Raw genomic sequence first — 8,235 nt, 5'->3', positions numbered from 1 at the left:
ATAGACCTTACACAAAGTCTCGCACTTTGCTATGACAGGTAAACAGTGAACTTTCGTGTTTTCTATGTGCGTCCATGTAAGGCCATGGGATGTGCATTTCATTTCAAAAGAGAAACTAAAAATCTGTAAACGTCAGTTCACATGAGATTATAGACCAGTTCTGGGACTGTCTGTGGGGTTTATTCTTATGGACCCTTATGTGAAGTTTTTCAAGTGTATGTGGAGAGCAAGGAAAGGTTGCCATCTGGTGACTTTTTTTACAATGAAGTTTCCGATACAACCCAAGATTTTGCTTTGTTCTCAAACCCTGTTTGCACTCGCAACTAAGTCTCTGTGATGATGGTTGCTGGTAAGATACTCGACTGCAGCGTCCAAATGTTTTGGGTACTGGAGGACACCTTGCATAAGCAGTGGTTGTTGTCTCATGATGCATAAAAAATAATTTCAGTCACTTCATATTTATTTCCCCTCCAGTCAGCATTGAGGCATTAAATGAAACTCAAGAACCAGATTAATGAAGAAAAATGTTATTTGATGACACTTATTTCTGATGCAAATGAGACTGAAAACATTTTGTTTACAATTTGTTACACGAATTTAATAATCCAGTACCAACAGTTCTCAAGCTTTCAGCAAACTGAAAATCATGTGACTGAAATGTACTTAAAATGTAGTGAATCGTCCCGTAGACGTATGGATTTATAATAATGTTTTGTTGCAAATCTTTAAAAAAAACTATTGTTTTTATTAATAAGGTATTTGTTCTCAAAACATTAGCTTGATTTTATAATATAAAATGTAACAAATATCAAATAAGACATATATGGGTAACACTTTACATGAAGGTACCCTTATAAAAGAATTTATAAATGTGTTGATTAATGATTATTAAGTGCATAAATGCACTATGAACCATTTATGACTGCATGAATAAAAAGAGGGACCTGTCAAATAGTGTGCCATTTTTAACTGACATGTTATAAATGCTTACTAAATGTATTTTTTCATTATTTCTTTGATTCAAAAGCAGATTCATTATTTTCTTGATGTTGTTTGCAATATAGGCCGTCAGGCTGGACACTTTAGTGTGTTTATTTTTTTATACCTGTTCACTATTTGGCAGGTATTTTGTTAGAATCCACCTTTTTATTCATACAGTTATAACTGCTTTATAATGCATTTGTAAATGACTTATTAATCATTAATGAATACCTCATAAAGAGTACCTTAATGTAAAGTATTGTCCATATATGTACATAATGCTATTAAAGATCAAAATAAAAAACCTCAACAGTTGCATTATTAAATAGGCATATTAAACATATATATGGAGACAAAATGACCAATATTTTCTGGTATATGATGACCAAATTTAGTGATGCAGAAGCTACCACCACAATCAGACAATAATTGTGTATCAAAATCCAATATTCAACTTATTCTTAGTTACATTTAGATTATTTTGACATATGTTTCTGGTACATACTGTCTATCACAGCAATCAGATCGGGTGCATAAATCTTCTTTCACCTGTAGATGGAGGCAAACACTCATCTGTTGTGTATGTTATAAGTATAGTCCCAGGCCGTCAAACATCAAATGACAACTGTACCATGCTTACTGTGTCTGCAGGATGTATTAGAATGCATATTGATCACATTTGCAGATTTTCAGCAAGTGCAAGTGCACTACATTTGTCAAACTGTGCATATTAATGTGCTCAACTTGTTCTTACACTATGAGTGGTTCATGAGCATATATGAAACCATTCACTCACTTCGCAACAGAAGTGCATAAAAGTCTGCAAACTCCAAGCAAAACTCCAAATGATCTGCAGTACACTCAGCTTGAAATTATTTTTTAGTTAACTAAACAGTTCTCTATAGACACATCAAGTGAAACTTACAGCTTTTGTTTTCTTGGAAAAACTCTGACATTTAAAATTGTCTCACTCATTTACCGATACCAACCGAGCTAAATGAAACTGGCACTGTACAGTAACTACTACGAAGTCTAATGACCAGCCTTTCATCATGGCAATATACTCCACTGTAAGTACAATTGTGACGACCCAATAAAGACGGATGCTTCTTTGGCCTCTCACTTTGTGACAACAAAACGTAACTCTCAAAGCCATTTCCAGTGGCCTACACCAGTTAAAACAACTTTACGTAGTTAGACATTTGGAAATCTTGAACTAATTTTCACTCATTACTGGAAAACACACTCCTCTAGCCAAATACACTTGTGCTGCAAAACACTAAACACGCAAGCTGAGCACAACTACGATACAGTTGTCATCCAAATTGTGACTATATGCATGTTGCGCTGTAGATTTAAAAAACTGTAAACAAAAACAATTCAGCTAAAAGTCAGTGGTTTATAGCACGAAGCGAGATGAACAAACTCAGAGTTTCAGAGTATGTTTTGAGTTTACAAACCCTGTATTATGAAGCTGGTTACCAGCTTTCTCTCTCAACAGGTATAACCCTGAATTATTGGTAACACAGTATATGCATCCATAATAAAGAGTGGGCTTTTGCAGAGAACAGTCAACAGCATTCAACATGGAAGAATATATTTTCATAGAGTTTAAAACGGTTTTATCTGGAGAAAAATGCCGATTGTGTAAATGTTGAAATATTTGACACAGGACATTTTTTACAGCCTCACATTGAGGATATGAAGCCAGTTAAAAACTCTGCTCAACATGTTTAACAATTTCGTTTAATATACGATTTTAACATATCAGTATTACTATTATTAATGTATACATTTATTAACATTTATTAATATTTTACAGTAATAAAGACGTCAGAAGAAGAAGTCAGATATACAGAAAAGTCAAAGATACAAAAATAGAAAAGAATCCATTCAAAAAAGACATTCCTGTAACATTCCTCTGTTGTCTGATATCGGTCACAAAATTCACAAAAGTTTCAACAAATTAAATTTCCTAAAATCTCTTTGTAAAGCTGCTTTGGAACAATGTACATTGTGAAAATCACTATTTAAATAAAATTGAATTGAATATATGTCGTGTTTTTCTTGCCGATGTGCCTCTTTCTGTTGACATTAAAGGGTCAACTGTCATGATTCCACTATCATGTCATGTTTATTCGTGTTATTTGAGTGGAGTCATGGCATAACCTATGGTTTTATGTGGGAAAGACATAGTTCTTTCTCGTGTCTCGTCATGGTTCCCTACATCACGTTCCTCGTCAGCCTCTCCTCAGTGCTAATCCCCAGCACCTGTTTCTTGTTAACGATCCTTTGTCTGTTTCCCCTATAAAGAGTCCTCATGTTCATTGTCCTGTGCTCGTGCATTGTTCTTGTACCTGTAAGTTGTCTGCTGTTCACTGTTCACGTCTGCTTCATGCCCTCTTCTTGCCTTGTTCCTGTCTCCCTTGTCTAGTAAGTGTTAGTTTAGTGTTTGTACCAAGTGTTTGTTTTATAGTTTAGTAAGTCAGTGTTTGTTGTTAAAGTTTATATATTCCTGTCCTGTTTTCCCCCTCGTGGGTTTTTGTTTTGCCTGTTTGCTTAGTACTGTTATTTGTTTAATAAATATCAGTGTTACCACCTTTACCGTCTGTGTCTGCCTGCAATTGGGTTCCCACGCCATGTCTCCACCTGAGACTCATGACAGTCAACTGTGAGGATTCAGATCTACGTCACTTTGCACTCAGCTGATCCAGTTTGGGTTTGTGAGCCATAGCAATGAACACTGTTTAAAACCAATCCACTTTCTTGAGCCTGAAAACTAAAACTAAAGCAAACTTGGGTAAAACTGAAACCGGCTTTGTGATACAGGCCACAGGTGATGTTACTATCGCATGTGAAAAAAAATCTCAATCTCAAACTTGGAAATATCGAGCACTATATAAATAGGCCTCAGGATGGTTTTATTGGTTTGGAGAACAAGTTTTTGAGTGAAGAGAGTGATGATGAAGAGGAAAAAACAGAGGAGGACAGGATGACATGAAAACAGGATGGACCCAATTTCTTTATAACAGTATAAAGCCCCGCTGTATACAGTATCTTAAGACGTATTTGTTTTGAGTGTCCTTCATTCCAAAGTCAAAGACAATGAAAATACCATGTTTAGAGAATATATTTTTGAACACTGTTTGCAGTGACAATATATATTGGATATGCATACAGTATATAGAAAAGTTTAAAAAAAATCACATGCAGAGTCATCCACATCCACTGCACACTGAACTGAAGTTAAAATACCTTTAGCTTTCATTTAAGTGTCTACTTATGCAAGAGAGGCAGAGCCGGCCCAAGGCATAAGCAAAGTAAGAGAAGGTTAAGCGGCTGCTTGGGGCCCCCTGGCCAACAGGGGTCGGAAAGACTCTTTCAAGGTTAAAAATATATTTCTATATATGCATATCCAATATATATTGTCACTGCAAACAGTGTTCAAAAATAGATTCTCTAAACATTGTATTTTCATTGTCTGTGACTTTTTTTTTTATTTAATATTTCAATGGATATGGTAAATGATACAACTTGTATTTTATTATTGTTTTTTTATTCAAGTGCCCTCACAATCTTTAATCAAAGTATTTTCAGTCTAAAGCAGCAATCACAGAGACTTCTACCTTTACCTAGTTTTGTTTGTGTTTTTCTTTCAATCTTTAAATTGACTTGATTTCACTTTTACTTGAAGTTCATATTTTTAAGCATACTTAAGTAAAGTTCAAGTATATATCAAGTATACTTTGTGTAGTAAGTAGTCTAATATCAATCGATTTGAAGTATGCTTGAAAGTTTATTATTTGAACAGCGCTTCATACTAATGCTGCGTCCAAATACCCCCACTTGCGGTCTTTGCAATGACCACTTGACTACTTTCATGACGTATTTCCTGTTTTTGGCCCAGGTGGTCTAGTGGTTGTGAAGATCCCAAGTGAGCATGTAGTATTTCTAATCCATTGGGTCACACTAATTAAGTGCAAACAGATATAACGTAAATAAATGTGGGGTTTCAAATTATGTGATAAAAAGCAATTTTACAAAATACATAACTTTGGAGTTTTCACCAATAAAATATGTAACGCCACCTTTTACTACAAAATTATATGTAATATCTAATTATATAGTCAAGTCAGATTTATTTTTACAGCGCTTTATTTGTATTGTATCAAACCAGGTGTACCCCAAAAAAACACATTTTTGCCAAACATAGATTAAATAAAGATATAACCTTAAAAGTAGTAGTAGTAACAAAAAGCTTCCCGCAACATCTCGCGAGATCCGAGCAAAAAGTCCAGAAAATGATGCATGATGGGATACGCTAAGCCTTAACACCGTTCCAAGCGCTATACAAGCTAGTTTGGGTTTAGTGTGCGTTAAGCGCACTGCCCTTTGGCATTTGTAAGACATTGGAGAGACTTGTGCTCTTCCTTCCTGATGGTGCACGCGCTCTCAAGTGGCCAAGACCGCAAGTGGGGGTATTTGGAAGCAGCCAAAATGGGCCCACTTTTTAGTTTACTTTAAGTGTACTTTAAATTGAACATTACTTTTGAGTACACAACAAGTTTACAATTAAGTTTAATTTGTAGGTATACTGATAGTTTACTAAATCAATACTTTTAACACATGTTTAGTCTGTGAAAGTACATTTTGAAGTTTACTCCCATTAAACTATTAGTTAAGTAGTTTTAATACTACAAGTATACTTGTATGTTTTCTTTAGGTTTACTGGTAGTTTACAAGTTTATTACTTGTAGCACATAAGTCATTTATAAAAGTACACTATGAAGTTTACTCTCAATAAACTACAAATTTATATTTAGTATGCTTGGAAGCTTTCTTTAGGTAACCTTGCATATATACTGATAGTTAACTAGATCAATACTTGTATACATTTGTAAGCACACTCCAAGGTGTATTCTTAGTAAACTACTAGTAGAAGTATTTTTATCACCACACTATTTAGATATTATTTTTGCACTTGTAATATACGTCTAACCGTACATGTGTAACCGGAATGCTCCGCACCGCTCTAAGCGGGCCTCGAACCGGGTCGGTCCAGCATGGGAGTCGGGCGCTCTAGCGAGGAGGCTAAATACCGCAGTCTGTAGTGTCTGTCTCTAGAGTGTCCTTGAGGCTGGGGAGTGAGGTTTACTTACTGCACAGCACTTCACTAGCTTGCCTCCGTTACACATGTACAGGTGACTCAAAATCATTAATTACATATGCCTTTGGACTGGCAGACCGGGGTGGTGGTCCCTCTTTTTAAGAAGGGGTACGGAAGGTGTCGGGGATCACACTTCTCAGCCTCCCCGGGAAAATCTTTGCCAGGGTACTGGAGAGGAGAATCCGGCCGATGGTAGAACCTCGGATTCAGGAGGAACAGTGTGGTTTTCGTCCCGGTCGTGGAACACTGGACCAGCTCTATACACTCTCCAGGGTGCTGGAGGGTTCATGGGAGTTTGCCCAACCAATCCACATGTGTTTTGTGGATTTGGAGAAGGCATTCGACTGTGTCCCTCGCGGCATCTTGTGGAGGGTGCTCTGGGAGTATGGGATTCGGGACCCTTTGCTAAGGGCTATCCGGTCCCTGACGACCGGAGCAGGAGCTTGGTTCGCATTGCCGGCAGTAAGTCAGACTTGTTTCCGGTGCATGTTGGACTCCGGCAGGGCTGCCCTTTGTCGCCGGTTCTGTTCATAATATTTATGGACCGAATATCTGTCTTCGGCCAGGGGCCGGAAGGAGTCGGGTTTGGGGACCACACGATTTCATCTCTGCTCTATGCGGATGATGTCGTCGTGCTGGCCCCATCAGACCAGGACCTTCAGGATGCACTGGGATGGTTTGCAGCCGAGTGTGAAGCGGCTGGGATGAGAATCAGCACCTCCAAATCTGAGGCCATGGTTCTCAGTCGGAAAAGGGTGGCTTGCCCACTTCAGGTGGGTGGAGAGTCCCTGCCTCAAGTGGAGGAGTTCAAGTATCTGGGGGTCTTGTTCACGAGTGAGGGAAGGATGGAACGAGAGATTGACAGACGGATCGGTGCAGCTTCTGCAGTAATGCAGTCGCTGTACCGGTCTGTCGTGGTGAAGGAGCTGAACCGCAACGCGAAGCTCTCAATTTACCGGTCAATCTACGTTCCTACTCTCACCTATGGTCATGAGCTGTGGGTCATGCCCGAAAGTACAAGATGGGGTGAGAAGCTCAGTCACTCAGGAGGAGCTCAGAGTAGAGCCGCTACTCCTTCACATTGAGAGGGGACAGCTGAGGTGGCTCGGGCATCTTTTCCGGATGCCCCCTGGATGTCTTCCCGGGAAGGTGTTCCGGGCATGTCCCACCGGGAGGAGACCCCAGGGAAGACCTAGGGCACGCTGGAGGGTCTATGTCTCCCGGCTGGTCTGGGAATGCCTCGGTGTCCCCCCGGAAGAGCTGGAGGAAGTGTCTAGGGAGAGGGAAGTCTGTGCATCCCTGCTTAGACTGCTGCTCCCGCGACCCGGCCCAGGATAAGCGGAAGAAAATGGATGGACATATTAATGTTCGACTTACTAGGAAAATATTAGGGAACACAAGCTAAACCAACAAAATAAGTAAATTCTATTCTATTCAGTTCAAATATATTTCTATAGCAGGATTAAAATATTTCACAGCTTTACATATTAATATAAAAAGTAGCTTCATTAATATAATAAGCATTGACAAGAGTATAAAACAGGAAATTATGTAAGAGACATAATAAATAGAAAACCTTAGCTTAGCCTCCAAATGTTGTACGTGCGGAGAAACTTGACTGTGTCTTCCGACAGGTTTGTCACAATCACATTTCTGTAAGAAAGAAAAACAACATTACAATCACACTTACATTACAAATGTGTACAAGTGTGCGTGTCATTTAAATAATCAGACGCATCTTCTTTTTGTACAAGTAACAGAGAAAAAAATCTTAAATTGAAATATTGTGTAGAAATTTATAAGAGTAAACAATAAATAGTAAGATAAACCATACAACAAAATATAGAGTTATTTCATATAAAGAAGATTTCAAAAAGCATTTACATTTATGCATTTTGCAGACGCTTTTATCCAAAGCAATTTACATTGGATTTTCCTATACGTTTCTAAGTATATGAAAAGCAGTGTTTGTGAGTCTTTCGGCATTTGATAGGGATTACATTTCAGAAGAAATACAACTTTTTTCTGATATTGTTATCTGATAGACTGAGCTGCATTTCTAAACAGCTGCTATACAGATAAGGAAT

Source organism: Triplophysa dalaica, chromosome 7 (assembly GCF_015846415.1).
Source record: "Triplophysa dalaica isolate WHDGS20190420 chromosome 7, ASM1584641v1, whole genome shotgun sequence".
In the NCBI taxonomy this organism is placed as follows: domain Eukaryota; kingdom Metazoa; phylum Chordata; class Actinopteri; order Cypriniformes; family Nemacheilidae; genus Triplophysa; species Triplophysa dalaica.
Note: the sequence above shows the minus strand (reverse complement) of the source record.